Source organism: Pinus tabuliformis, chromosome 8 (assembly GCF_031772625.1).
Source record: "Pinus tabuliformis cultivar Carrire ecotype Pingquan chromosome 8, CPIR1, whole genome shotgun sequence".
NCBI classification, from domain to species: Eukaryota; Viridiplantae; Streptophyta; class Pinopsida; order Pinales; family Pinaceae; genus Pinus; species Pinus tabuliformis.
Genome location: NC_142294.1, coordinates 529,541,745 through 529,557,784, shown reverse-complemented (window position 1 = coordinate 529,557,784; position 16,040 = coordinate 529,541,745). Strand labels below are relative to the sequence as shown.

General features: G+C 38.8%; 1 protein-coding gene across 1 annotated transcript in view; it reads left to right on the top strand.

The window, feature by feature from the left end:
* The window catches only part of LOC149236486 (tRNA (carboxymethyluridine(34)-5-O)-methyltransferase-like), a 130,706-nt gene that overhangs the window by 59,157 nt on the left and 55,509 nt on the right, over positions 1 to 16,040 (top strand). The gene's annotated exons all lie outside the window — the stretch shown is intronic.

Genomic DNA, 16,040 nt, shown 5'->3' with positions numbered 1-16,040 from the left:
CTACACCTATGATCACTAACTGGAAGAAGCTTCACGCTTCTGATTCTGAGTTGGTGGATCCTACTCTATACAAACAGCTGATTGGTTGTTTGATGTATTTGGTCAACACTCGACCATATATATGTTTTGCAGTTAACACTATGAGTCAGTTCATGTGTGAGCCCAGGAGAGTGGACTGGGTGGCTGCAAAACACATTCTTTGTTACTTGTAGGGGACTGTGGATTTTGGTCTGGATTATAGACAGGGTGATGGAATGAGACTGGCAGGGTACACGGATTCAGATTGGGCAGGTTGTGCTTCAAATGGGAAGAGTTCTTTCGGGTGCTGTTTTGGGTTGGGTTCGACAGTTGTGTTGTGGATCAGCTAGAAACAATAGTCAGTTGCATTGAGCTCAGCTGAGGCAGAGTATATGGCTGCTAGTTTGGCTACGTAAGATGTTGTTTGGTCTATTTGGTCAGGCATTGAGACTTTGAGTGATATACTGTGATAATCAGAGTTGCATAAAACTCATGGAGAATTCAGTTTTTCATGACAAGTCAAAGCATATTGAGATCAAGTGTCACTTCATTAGAGACTATGTCTGAAAGGGCGCTGCCAAGTTTGAGTACATTTCCACAAATGAGCAGGTAGCGGACATTTTCACCAAAGCCTCACCACGGGGCAAGCGTGTCTACTTCAAAGGCAAGATGGGAGTGGTGAGGAACACTTTCCTTGGTAAGAGGGAGTGTTAAAATTTGGGTATCAGAGGACAAGTGGTTCCCCAAGGCTTTGATCTTTGGCCTAGGGAAAAGTGTCCAAATCTATTTGTATTTTTCTCCTAAAGTGACTTTATAAGTGGTAAAGTCAATTTAATTTAAAAGTGGCTTTGTAAGTGGTAAAGTTACGTTATAATTTAAAAGTGACTTTATAAGTGGTAAAGTTACATTCTGATTTAAAGGTGACTTTATTAAAGTCAATGAAGAATTAGAAAGTGAAAAAGTGACTATGGAAATAAAAGGCTAAGTGGGTGAGTTAAAAGATAGAAAGTGAGAATTAAATGCACATTTATTCTCATCCCTAGATCTAAATGAATCTCAACGATTAGATCTTAGGGTAACCCAAGAGGTCATTTAGAGAGTAAAAGGAGAAGAGAAGAGAAAAAGATCATTCATTCTTTCATGAGCATTTGAGAGAAAGAGAAAAGAGAGCAAGGAGAAAATTTCTAAGCAGCGAGGAAGTGAAGGAGAGCAGAAAGAAGACATTTGAACAAATCTGGGCAACAACATTTATTGGCACGCATCCCAAGGCAAAATCGTACAACAGGAGAAAGGCACAGATATCGAGGAAGAGGGACAACACAGAAATTGAGGAAAAGGACAGTAGCAAGGGCACGAATTTAAAGGCTGATTTGGGCACGAATTTCAAGGTAGTTGTTCTGCTAAAATCTGTACAGTCTGTAGTGTCAGTACAACAAGTCTTGGGCACGTTTTTTGTGTCTGGCTGTACAATTTTTAATGCAGTTTTATTGCTGGAAAACTTTTGTTTTGGCTGTTCACTGATTGCCACGATTTTCGAGGCAGAGTGCAAGCACGAAAATCGAGATAAGTTGTAATTTGTGGTTGCTGGAATTTTTACTGTGTATTTCAGTTTCTCTGTAAAAGCATTTTCAGAAATAAAGAAGAGCTCTCAAATTGGTTTTCCCCAAGAGTTGTAGGGGGTTTTTCCAGAGTCACATTGACCAAAAATCAATGTGTTATTTTCTGTGTGGCTGTCATAATTTTGCTGCATTTTATTTCTACAATTTCAGCAGTTGTGGAATTTTTAAATTTGTGTTTTCAGAAAAATATTGTCATTTCCAGATTTTAGAATTTTTATCGTACTTGGATTTAAAGCTAAATGCATGGAGTGATGAGGAAAACTGATAATCGGAGTGGGGGTTGAAATTTCTCCAGTCTTCAATCAAACTTCTTCTCAGTAGGGCACCATCCATCCATCACTTTCCTTCTAGGTTAGTCATGTCATTGCTTCGTGGAAAGTGACTATCAGGATCTTCTAGTCATCTTCCGTCTTGGTTAGTCATGTCATTGCTTCGTGGAAAGTGACTATCGGGTTCTTCTAGTCATCTTGGCTACTCCTTTGTCATCTTGTCCATGCTTTAGAATGCTCTCCTCATGGATGCTCCATCATACTTGCTAGGTTATATGCTTTGTCTTGGTAGCCCATCATGACTTCATCCTGATATTGTTTCAACATTGTTTTTCCTTTTGTTGGATGGCTTCTTCATCATGACATCTTCATAGAGTAGAATCAATTATTTGCACCTTTTATATCTCCAAGGCCTTCATAGGTGTCAAGGGTCCTTTCTTCCTTCATCAGAGTTATCCTGCCTTATTTCGGGAGATATCTTTCAAGGCATTTTGTCAGATAGTGATTCTCGGTGATCATGGTGTTCTTCACATGTTTGATCTCTTTCTTCATTTGCTTCTTCTCAGATAGATCGATCAACCACCTAATGCTTCTTGTGGAAGCATTCCTTCATCCCTTGCTTTCTGGACTTGTTAGGATTTCTTCTTGCTTCTTAGTTAGCAATCTTATGCTCCTTATGTGAGCATGTTATTTTTTTGACCTTCATTGCATCGTGATACATGCCTTCGAGCATGTTCTTGGTGAAAGAGATCCTTTCATGCTTGATCATGTTATAGAACTATACCCATGACTCAATAATATACAAATGATGACATGACTTAAACTTTGATGCATACATACCTCATCTTGATCCTCCTTGATCATTCTTTGGTGTAGCCCTTCTTGCTTCATCTTAGCCTGCCTGCATATCATCCCTTTTCTTGAATCCCATGAGTGGGATTCCCAATGAGACATCTGCCTTTGTTCATGAACCTTCTCTTGAAGATTCCATCATAGGATCTTAAAGATCCTCGCCTTGCAAATGTTTCCTATCTTTGATGATTTAGGTCTTCTAAGATTCTTATCATGATCAAGTTTTCTTCCATCATATATGAGGTCCTATTCTAGGTATGCTCCTTCTACATGAATATCTTTGAGCTATATTTTCCATGCTCCCATATTCTAGAAGATATTCCTACATATGCATTTTTTGTTCTTCTCATAAATGCTACATCTACATGAGTGTCTAGAACTCCATGTACATCATACTGCTAGATCCTAGAGGGTGATTCTAGCCATGCAATTTAGTTTATTCCTGCATGCTCCTATTCTACTCAAAACTTTGAAAGAAGTCTAGAAGGAAAGAGTTTGACCTAGTCATAGTAGAGATCCAGAGGATCTTCCTTCTTTTGCTTCTTTCCTTCCTCTTCCACCTCTTGAGTTATATGAGCTTCTTCTCTCTTTCTCTTGTTGTTGTTGTCCTTCTTAATCTTGGGACAATTCCTTTTGTAGTGTCCATATTCTTGGCATCCAAAACATTGGATCTTGGACATGTCTTTGTTGTTTGTTCTTCGCGGATCAAACTTGCCAAACTTATCTTTTCTTTTGGCGATGGTAGCAAATGCTTGCTCCTTTGATCCCACATCTTCTTTCACCTTAAGTCTAGTCTCCTATGTTGTGCATAGAGACCACATATCACTGAGAGTGGTTTCTTCCTTTTTGGCATAAATGCTTGATGTGAAGTTTCCCCACTCCTCAGGTAGAGCATTGAGTACAACAGTTGTCATCTCTCTGTCAGACATGACTTCCCCAAGCTCTTGAAGTTGATCTCTCATCTCAGAGATTTTCATGAAGTAGGGAGCTATTCCTTCCTTTGTTATCTTCATCTTGTATAATTCATTCCTCAGAGATAATACTTCTCCAGTGGTGGATATTGCGAATAGCTCTACTAGCTTATCATAAATTTCTTTTGATGTCTCAAACTTGGAGACATAGGGAATGAGAGAGTCCTTGATTGATTCTATCAAAATCCTTTGAGCTCTTGTCTCATCCTTATTGTACTTGGCTAAGTTCCTTAGCAGGGACAATATGTTCCCCTTGACATATTCTAGGAGCTCGTTCTCCATGAGATGTAGACTAGTCCTCTTCTTCCATGCAAGAAAGTTATTGGTGCCTACCAATTTATTGCTTTCCTTGCAAAAAGACATTGATGTATATTCAGAAGGGGACATGTACTTACTTGATAGATTTTTAGATTTGATGGATTTGCTTCCTCCTTGAAAGCTTGATGGCTTGTCTTCCCTGGATCTTGATGTCCTTCAAGTTGTCTTCTCCAAGTGGATTTGCTTGGTGATGAGGTGTGCTTGAAGACTTGTAGCTTGATGTAGATATGCTCTTCTTTGTAGGTGCCTTTATATAAGGCTCTCCTTCTAGCTTTGTAGCCCTCCTTGATGAATGATGGATTGTAGACCCTTCTTGTCCTTGAAGTGGTTGAGACTTCTAGGCTTGATGCTTCAACTTTGTAGATGCTTGAGTGTTCTTGAGTTGCCCTTTCCTTGATGTGTCACCTACCCTCTAATACCATGTTAGAGAATTTAGGGAAAAGTAGTGTTATGATGATTCTTTGAGACTTGATAACAATTTGTGAAGTCTTTTTACTTTTTCTTAGTTAGCTTATACTTCTTCTTCTTCTTATTAGTGCATATGTGTGTGCTTCATCAAACTGCTACCAAAACAAAATAACAAGAACACAGAATTTGGCTCTCTGCCAGGGACAAACCCTCTCCACTCTTGAGAGGGAAACCCTTTGTAAGTTTTCTCTTATTGAAGCTTCTTATTTGAACAACTGCCAAACCCTAGACCCTTGACTAGGATGTCCTCCAAGCATGAGTCAAATCCTTCCTCTTTTTGCACTGTCACTTCCGACACATCTTTTGGCTCTTCTTCCAACATTTTGTCTTCTAGTACTTTTGTCTTCTAGGTTAGGAAACCCTAGAACATTAGGGTTCCTGTACTTCGCTATAAGGAGGACCTTCTTTGCTTCCTTTGAGATATCTTGTAGACCTTAAAGTACATTCAAGTGAGACTTCTCATGCTGCTGCCCTTGACTGCTATCAAACCTATGAAGTTTGCTTACTGTACATGTGAACAAAACCTTGGAATAGTCCTTTTCCTCGTCTTCTTTTCCTTTCTTCTTCGCTGGAGAGAGAGACCTTCTAGGACTAGATTGCACCCAAAAACAGGGAGATAAAAGGACTTGCACCTTACTGTTGTTGTAGCCGCAGGCAACCCTTACTCCTTCGCACGTGTGACTGTGTGTATGCCCTAAACATAGTCTTTTCTTCTTTGTTTGTAGGGCTGCCTTCAACGCTGGAGTATGAGGCCCTTTTAGGCCTAATTACGCCAAACTATAAGTTTTATACCTCTATCACTTCATTGTTGTTCTGGCTGCAAACTGTACCTTATCTCTTTGCATGTGTGGCTGTTGATGCCCTAGAAAGCAGACCTGTACCTTCGCTGTCCTTCCTCCTATCTTCGCTGCCCTAACAAACTTCTTTTGCCCTTGTCTTCGTCTCTTTTTTTTCCTTCTCTTGTATGTGGATTTCAGAGTGTAAATGTGTCCAAATGAGGAGCGGACAACCTCTATAAATAGAGGTCTGTCCCTCCTCTCTCAAGTCGACATGACTGTCCATTAGGCCAACTTGACTATCTTCTAGGCCGACTTGACAGTTGCATTACATTTCACATTTATTCATCCTTTTTGCTGCTTGTAGACTTTGTTGGTGCTAGGAGAGGATTTGACGATGCTTGGAGTTATTTCCTTGACCTTGTATGATGACTTACATGATGTAACATGCCCTCAAAGGGTATTTTCATAATTACATTTTGACTTTGACTCTCTAGAAGCACTTCAAAATGTGTTTAATCTATTTTCAATGAGCAAGAAACTCATTGACAAATAATACAAAATAATTTCTCTTTTCTTGAATAAGTACAAAAATCAAAATTACATTTATTTAGACCGAACCTAGTTACATTTTCTCCAACAAGGATCAGGGGAATGATCTAGACTGCATGTCATATTAAAAGGGCAGCTATAATAAGGGAAACCCACACCTAGGTATGAGTGTAGGAGGGACAAAATCGTGGTACATGAGTTAACTCGACCTTTGTTTTTCCACCTTTCTTCATATGCCTTTTGCCTTCGATTTTTTTTCATAACTGCTTAGGGCTCCAGGTGATAAGAGCATGATGTGTAATATGCAGTAGTAGATACCCCTTAAGGTGGGGCAGTTCATCGCCCACCAGGGGTTGGGACAATCACGAGTTCCTTAATGATGGAAGGGGCTCATCTAGGGCCCATAGGAACCAGGGTGATGGCCATGGGTAAGGGGTAGAGCTCATGTTTGGCTTTTGCCCATGTGCTAAATTTGTATGTCCCAACCATCGTTTGCATTTTATGGTACATTTCCTGTTGAGAGTGGCCAAATTATGCTCTTTCTTTTCTTTTTAGTTGCATCAACCTCTGGGGGATCGTTCCAGGTCCGACCCAAGGTGTGGACAAGGGGAGGGGGAGGCTAACCCTATGTGGACCCAATGGACACATGATGACACATATGGGAAAAGAGATGAATGGGGCTAAAATGAATGAAGGGGGGGTGATGTAGATGGTATCGGGAAGCAGGACCACACAACCAAAATTGGGATTTCCCATGTAGTGGCAACCCTAAAGCCAATGGTCTGTAAAGGGAGATCTCACGGGACTAGGATGCAAGGTTAACCACAAAATTGACAGTGGAGACAGGAGTGCAAACCTAACCCACTCTTTCCGCCGAATCCCCCCACCAATCCATGCCCAAAAGTGCCCATGACAAGTAAGGAAAATTACTCAACTATACGAATGAAAAGCCATACCTTCGGGGTTGGGAGGCCCACCTTCAAACATACAATCATAACAAGTGGGTGAGGGACCACATGGTTGGCTTAGGTGGCAGAGATAATGGCACATCGAGCTATCTGGTGGTTGTAAGGGGTTGCCGACTGAGGACCATCTAGGAGAAATTTTTTCTCCTATATATACTACGCACAAGTAGTGGGCAACACGTCCTTTTTTCTAGCTTCTTTCTTGAGGAGATCGAACTTGCTTGTCTTATGCCCAAATGAGGTCGGGTTCCTTATTATATATAGGCTTTCTAGGGGTACGAATTGCCTCCATGAGGCCGAATTGATCTTTCATGTAGGCCGACTTGTTGAAGCTCGTTGACAAGGTCTTGGAGGGTCTTTTATGACTCAAATAAATTTCTTTTGCATAATACAAGATGCCCAAAGGGGTCTTACATGTATGACAATAACTCTTTTGACTTCATAATTCTATGACAAATGTAGAAGCACTCAATGGGTGCTTGACCTATAAAGAAATCTATCTTGAGCATGAAACCCATGCATCAAGAATGACAATAATATTTTTTTTTTCTCTTTTCATCAAATACATAAAATCATGATTACAATAGACATTATGAAGACCAAACCTAGTTACATATTTCAACACTCCCTCTTAACTAGGGAGGTATTCATCATCCATACACGGTACTTGGACATTCTCATACTGAAGAATTCTCATAAGAAGAGCACAATGATGGCGAAATAATGACTGATAGACACCATCATCATTGTCTCTTAAGGCACATTCCCCACCGAATGTTCACAAGGTGTGTCCTTCTAGGACAATTCTTGTCTTGGAATAACACATCTTCAAGGAATTTCCTCTTCGACTACTCTTACCTATTGGACGACCTACCACATCCTCAAAGAGTATCAGGAACCGGATGCTTACCCAATCCTCCATTCTTTCTTCATAACATGAAGACAAGAATGATATGTCTATTTCTCCCTCTCAACTAGGGTGGATCTACACATTCCTATAAAAGGAATATTCCCAAGCTCCCTTTTAACAAGGGACTTACCCAAGCTCCCTTTTAACAAGGGACTTACCCAAGCTCCCTCTCAACTAGGGACTTGTTTCCAACAACAACTATCAGCTCTTTGGTGGAGATCATGGTACTATCAACTACTTGTAGGGCTCCTATTTCTGCATCATGTCATGAACAATGACTATAGAAACCATACAAGAAAAAGTCACACTACTAAACCCAACAATCATGACTCTGTTAAAACAATGCACAGTCTTGTCAAAGCAATGCATAGTCAACTATTACTGCAACAACATTGACCCCTGCAACCACGACAAGATTAGCATAAATTTTTTTAGGCAACACTATCCTTAGGCCAACACTTCAGCACATAAGAATCTTGCCAATTAAAACTTGACCCCAACAATAAACACTAATGCGGCCTTCTAGAAATGATAATTTCAGCTTCCATTGAGTATGGAAAACTCAACCTTTCAAACTGCTGTGGGTTTACAATCTGTTTCACTCTCCAACAATTACCACGACTCTTCTCTTTGTCATAGGCAGTAACAATGTTCTGGCAATATACTCATTCAACTATATATTGAGTTTTGGTAATTAAAGTTTTTAAGATAGTGCCTCACTGTGAGTTTTGCCAAAATGTTGTAATCTCAATATTTGTCTAACCAATGGATGTCTGGAAATTGTATAATGTTTTGGCAAGATACTGGTAACCTTGTTTTGCATACCCCAGACAATTAAAGGATATATGCAAGCAATTACTTATTGACAACTTTATTTTATTGGACGACTGAGAAATATATGTTTCTGATGATTTTTAGGCAATAGGAATTGAAGTTACCAGCTAAAACTCGTTTGATCAAGGGTTTCGATTGCTGCTTCCACTCTGAAAACTGCCTTTGTGATACTTCCACTAGTTACCCAAATTGGCATATATATATATATATATATATATATATATTAACCAGTACACACCACCTTAGCAATGTCCCGCTAATTAGCAAAAGGGTCTACTAGCCAGAAGACAATGTGGCCCCTCAACAATAAACAAATTTGTCCTGAGGAAAAATATTGGATGCGGCTCTTGTAATCTTTACAGCGCCCAAATTATGATGGAACCATGCTCAGGTATAAAGGAAACACGATCTCACTTCAATATCGCTAGCATTAATCACAGATTTTATCTCTGGCTCAATCCATCACGTTCATTAGTAATTTATTAAAGTGTTCTTCTCTAGAACTTTTAATCGGCTGCTGTTGCAAACAAGATTCACGCACAGACCAATTCTGGGTTTTGACCGAGATTCGATCAACACATGTTCGAATCTTAGATGTTATCGTTCGACCTTCAACAATTATCCATCGAATCAATGTTGAGTTTTTGGGTTCCCAGTTGATTATTGCTTTGCAATTTTGCTGATAGCGTCGTTGCTAGACGACAAGGGTGATACCACTGTGGATTGGTCCATTTCAACAACGATGCTTGGCAGCTCGGCTCATATGATATTTCTCTACGATGCGGGTTGTATTACCCCTTATGCGAATATGGCCTCGTCTTTGCTCTATCTCGATCGACTTCAAATGGATTGATATGCTGCCCCTGCAATTCTTGGCTTGCAGAAAGAACTTGGCTTATAAAAAGCACGCACCACAAACTCGTTCCTCACATTGTCGGCTCAACACTTAGACCTTTGGCGTGCTCTGCTACATGCATATATTTAGTTTAACACACTCCTTCAATTAGCGATGGATCACACCAGTTGCCAAGCCATGCACCACCATTCACTTTGTTGACCCTGCCGCCTACACCTACCGACAAGTCAGTGAGAAAAGCCTTTAACCCCACATGGTGTGGTTGGTGGCAGGGAACTCAGAGAAGGGGCTATCACACTAATCCCGACTCTCTCCTTTTGAGCTATCTCTGAGGTTAGATAAGGGGGGTGGTCCCTAATGAAAAGTTAATTTAAAAAGGATGGGAGTTTCTAGGAGAATTGTTAGAGTTAAATAGATTATCTCTTTAAGATTTATAAGCAAAAAATTGATATGAGCAATAACCATCATAAGATAAGCATGAAATACATAAACAACTAGTGCCTTCCAAGTATTTGCTCTTTAAGAAATGAAATTGTATTTTTCTTAAAATGAAGTGAAATGCTTTCAAATGGAAAGCCAAAATAAACCTTAAAAGTGAAACATTAAATTGTTAGCACAAGATATTATAAATGCTTTCAAGATGAATAAGTCTACAAATCAAAGCATGGAAACTATCTTGCTCAAATGGATACAAAAATAACTCAAATGTTAGACCAATATGACAAAAAAGTATGTTACAAAAATAATCTACAAGAGGCGAGGCCAAAGAGTATGAGCAAACTCTCCTCTTTGACTAGCCATGACTTAGCTCTTTGAATTAGCTAGATATTGATAAATGAAGTACAATACGTAAAAAATAAATTTTCCTAAGTTTGATATTTTGATGCAAGAAATAAAGCTTTAAGAAACTTGAAAGAATTCCTGCAAGACACAAATAAGATATAGATGAGACTTTGGAATTCAAAACATGTGGGTTCTCCTTGAATATTTTTCAAGAATGGGTTGATTCCTCCGAGAATTTCCCCTCATGCTTGAAAAGTTTGACCAAATAATGATTCATCTACAAAACTTCACCACAAATCATTAAATTGACATGAAATTAAATAAGTGCAGTGGAAAGAATTCCTAGAGATACATCTATATCCATTAGAAGATTTCTTTTCTTAAAGCAAATAATTAATTCTTATTCTAATATGAGACAACTGCATACTAACATAACATGAAACAAGCATGAAAGAAATAATGACATGTCGGAATAAATAGAAACATAACAACGAGTCAAGAATTTATCACACATGCAAGGAGAAGAACACCATCACGCTTTACCCCAAAGACTGTTGTATTATATTGCAAGTAGTGAATACAATCCTGCAAAGTCTCCTCAAGCACAATAGCTCGTATTACATGATCAAATATTAGAGCCCATAGCTCTATTATATAGAGACTTGGGAGCAAATCCCAATGAAGAATGGCAATGACAAATGGCATTGGAGCCAATCCAAATGCAGAAGTGATTAAACAAGTGGCATGAGGTGACAATCCCAAAGAGAAATTCGAATTTGTTGAATGGAGCTCCAATGCCAAGCGTAAAAATTGAATTCTGGCAAGTGGACATTATTTTCTTCTTCCCTTATGTGCCAAATTCGAATTTTATGACGGAATGATTAGTGTATATGGGTGGTAACCCATGTGGGGACAATTTCCCACAAAAATCTCCACCAAATATTCTCCCAAATCCTCACAAACGTGCATTAACTTCAGAAATTTGAATTTCCAAGTAAGTAGCTTTCTCCTTTAATGCCAGAAATTCGATTTTATTTGAGCACATGTCCTTTCCTTGATTTTAGGAGTCCACATCACCTTGGGACTTCACTTTAGAGTTTAACTCCCCCACAATTTTCCACCTCATTTCCACAACATTTAGCATGTGTGGATATTTATTTTTCTCCATTTATTTAATTTTTGGCTTAATTAATTGCCAGATTTTCCATTAAACTTAGGAAAAGTGGGTTTTGAGGGTTCAAAACACATTTTTAACCCCTCAAAGTGTGTCATAGTAGAAAGTTGAGGATAAGAGGTGTAATTTTGATTACTCATACCCATACAACTTCTCTAGACTACACTTGTTAGAATTTAAATACAATTTTATTTGCAATTTTTGACTTGCAGGAAATCTAAAAAATAAAAAATGACTACTTAGACCTAACCAAATTCCACGATTTTTTTTGTGTGATTTAGTATGGTAATATACATCGACTCTAGACACTAAAATGTGTCAAGGGCTCAACCTTCAAACTGTCACCCCGACTTTGGGGTAAAACGTGAGTGAAAAAACCCAGAAAATTATCCGCCTCTAGAAAAGAAGGGATAATTAAACAGATAAAAAAAACACTCCAAGGTGTACTCATTTGCTGATCAAGTTCCAACATCCTAGGCCTGTTATAAACTCAAAACTCATCATTACTAGTATCACTTATTACAATTCTCTGTAGGGTGTGGAATCTTGGTACAAGAAAGATGATGAGAAGATAGAAGTAGAGTTAAAAAACTCTGTTGACTGATGATATCTGATGGTACAAGTGTTCTCTGGATCATCCTTAGGCATGGACTCTTCATATAATCATCAGGGGCCACTCTAGTGGTCAACACACTTTTCTGTTACGTGCTTCAGTTATGGTGATCAAGCAGTGAACACTGTTTTGTATCCTATGCAATCAAACCATGAAACGCTTAGCTCTGTCATGTATTGACCAACAAATTAGGTGATAAGTTATGTTTACACAACGGATGTTGGAAACAGGGATCTGTATCCGAGAGTTAATTTACGTCCCTTTGCGCACTTCCTTCAACTCACTGGCAATTGATTACAACCATCTATGCATACTTCACTAGATAACATGTTCTCTTACGAGTCTCAGGGAGTCACACTACTAATTCGACTTCTATTTGGCCTCTAACTGGATTGCAATGGTCACATGTAATGATTCTTCAATAATTAACCCTTTGATTTTTTCCCCCTGTGGCGGCTGGAATAATATAATTGATGCAATTCTCGTGCACAATACAAATTTAGATTGATTCAATGCCCTTTTTCTTCTACATGCAACGATCCAGCGAATGGTGCTTGTGAATGATAAATCTGCCTGCCAATTTACCAGAGAAAAACCCTTAGGCTGGTAGGAACACCAACTCTGATACCACTGTAATATCCCAAACGAGATTTGCAGAAATCTAACTCAACCAAAATTACTCCATAAAAATTACTGTTTATTTTAACAGAACATTGTCATGTAAAATTATAACCAGTAGAATATAGAAAAATAACAAGATGAACAAGAACAATCTCAACTTTTGTTATAATAGAAATTGGGGTTTACATGCTGATACAAAAAAATAGCTGAGATGGAAATCTGGCCTCTAGAATCTGCTCCAATGTTATGTTGGCCCTCCAAACTGAACTGAAATGCCACTGCTAAGCTCTCCTATGAATTTTGGATGAATTCACCAAGGGGAGATGGGTACTCGCCCAGTCTCACTGAATCACCCAAGGGTTTCAGTCTTGGGGCTACTGAAGTAGAGAACCGAGTTCTCCAACCTCTCACACAAGAAGAAAGATCAAATCCAAGATGTCCTCCAATGACTTCCTCCTCTTTTATAGATCTGATGGACCCCTCTAGAAGCTCCTATTTTATTATTATTTTAATCATTGAGCATATTTCCCTCTTTTTAATTCAATTAAGATATCTTTTTAATTTGGGAAAATGGTAAATTGGCCGCCATGCTTCTTCAGGCCGCTAAAAATCACCACTAACCATCCCATCCTATAGATCTTCTTGTTCTGGTTCCAATAAACTATTACGCTGAGGTGTTCCATCAAATAATCTTTGCGGAATGCCATCTCGAGCATAATTAATTAAGTTAGGCCCAATAATAATGCTAATTTTTGAAAGTTGTTGGAATGCAACAGAACGAAAAGCAAGTTGTGTGGGTGATGGAATATGTCAAAGTGAATGCCATCGGATCCCATAAAAACTCCTCAAAACTCCTCGGGTCCCCTGATGATGCAATCCTACCCCTGCGGCCTGGCCATCACATACCCTAGAAAGCCATCTTGGCTGTACTGTAGAGGAAAATAAAAATGGGGACATGACATGCTACTCTTGGCTATTTTTGGAAAATGTTTGTAGCTTACAATTATTTTTTTATTGTAAGAGGATTTGACCATAAACCTATATAAGGGTTTGTTTTCTCCTTCATTTGACCGTGTTGGAATTGGGAAACTTATCTCCCTTGGAGTTTAATGACAAATCTATTGAATGTGCCTTGGAGGTTTATTCGACTATCTTGTGGGTGAGGTCACTTGTATTTCTTATTGCTTTTCCTTTATTTTTGAAATAGTTAGACATAGACGTTAGGAGTTAGAAGTTGGTGTGTTTCTCCCATCTTCATTTCAAGCCATCGTTTGTAGTTTGCTTATGTATACATCTCCTTGTTGGCTCATGGACTAAATATTTTGATACATTATTCCTGATAGCTATGATATCCTCAAGTGCTGGGTGTTGTCTACTTATGTAACACTCTTGGTGATATTTCTGCCATATTGACTTATATTTTTCAGCCATATTGTCTCTTTCCCATCTTTCAAAAACCTGCCATTAGCACCTTAGTATTGTCCCATTCACCCAATGGACTAAGCACTAATCTCTATTCCACCATCCATTGCTTTTTGTTTTTCAACTTTTAAATCTTTATTGCTGGAATTTACTCTCTAAATCACCTTTATACTCCATTGCCTTAAAATTCCATTAATGCTATTTAGGGAAGCCTTCCTTGAGCTGGAAGAGAGCCAGCCTAAAGAGCGGAGTTGGTGAGGTGACAGTGACCAACCTCATAGTTGCACAAATCTATCATCTGGGTGCTTGGAACTTTTACACTTTCACAATGACAGATTTGTGGTAACAGGGATTACATGCCATGTGACAGCTTATGAATCCATTGATACTTTCCATATGGTGGCTTAGCAACATTCAACATGTCTTTGGTACTACACATTGATTATGGGATGGGTTGGTTGATGTGCCATTAACCATAAGCTTCCCCTGTTTTTGATTTGAGCCAAAATTAGCCCACTGATCTGCTTCCCTATTATTTTCTCACAAGACATGATAGAATTTGATGTTGAAAAATGAGGTAACTTTTGTTTACTTCATTCTAGAATTGAAACTAGGGATTGTCTCAAGGCTCTGAATTATACACCATTTGATTGATAATAGTCTTGGCGTTTCCTATCACTTTAATCGAGTGCACGTCCATGCCTTTTTCCAGTTTGATTCCTTGCCAAAGAGCATACGCTTCCACTCTATTGTTGGAAGAGATACCAATTCCCTAAGCATAATAAGTTTCAACAGTCTCTTGAAGGTCCCTGATGATAATTCCTCCCCCGACCCAGGTACCTGTTACCCCAGAGTTCCCTTTTAAGTTGTAACCTTGTTGTTAGACTATTAATATGTAAAATAATTTGTTCCATGATGTAGTATATGATGCATAAAAGACAAGAATCTAGAAGTAATATATTCCATTACCAACTAAAAATGATATTCCAACTAGTCAATTGTGAAAATGGTTACCGCCTCTGTAAATATTGAAATTTGAAATGTTGTTCCCACCTATGAAAAACGTTGTTCTGTCATGAAAACATTTGTCTTTAGATACTTTCCAACAAGTGCTGTGAAACTGCTACTCCCACTCTGAAAGTGGTCCTCCCACTATGAAAAAGTTTGTTGCTCTACTTTGAGTATGATGTTTGCTGTTTCTGGGGTGGGGAGGAGGAGATTTGTTTGTTTCTTGGTCGGGGGGAGGGAACTTTAAGGTTTAGATGGATTTCATTTTATTTATTACTTTTGTTCTGTTTGGGTTGCCAGGAGGTAGTGTTTTGCCAAAGCCCTGGGGGTTCTCAAGGTATTCCCTAAACTCCATCATGTTGATGCAAATTGTGCCCCAGGATACTCAAGTGATATTTTCCATGCTTGTAATGCATTCCCAATCGCAAACTTGGAATATGGGATGTGTCCCCACCCCTGATTTGTGTCCCATACTAGTAGTGAATGCGAACTCTGCTACACAAATAGGATCCTATTTGTAGTGAATCACAAGACATTTAATATGAAAGAGAGAGACTGGGTGGAGTAAGGTAAATATTGGCTGCAATTTTCAAATAATGTCTGGCCAAGAAGCAATCTTTCCAGTTTAATTTGGGTCCCATGTTTAAGGGAGATTGTTTTAAATTCTTCTAGACTATGAAGCAAGGCTTCAAGAAAGGATGCTTACTATATGCTGATTGGATGAAAAATGTATACTAGCCATGTGAATAATGGGAGTTACCCAACACAAACCAGAATGGTGGCATGATAAACATTTATGCAAAATGGGGTCCCTAATACTGAAATGTAATGGCAAATCATATGCCAGGAAAATTGAAAATTATGAGTGAGCCTGGGCAATGTGGATGGTATCCCTTGTGAAAAGGCAGTCAATGGATGAAGACATAAATTATGCAGCCTTCTAGCCCTCGAGGTAAATCTTTTGTGATCTTCATAGAGTCAGACAGCGAATGCAAATATTTGATTTCTGTA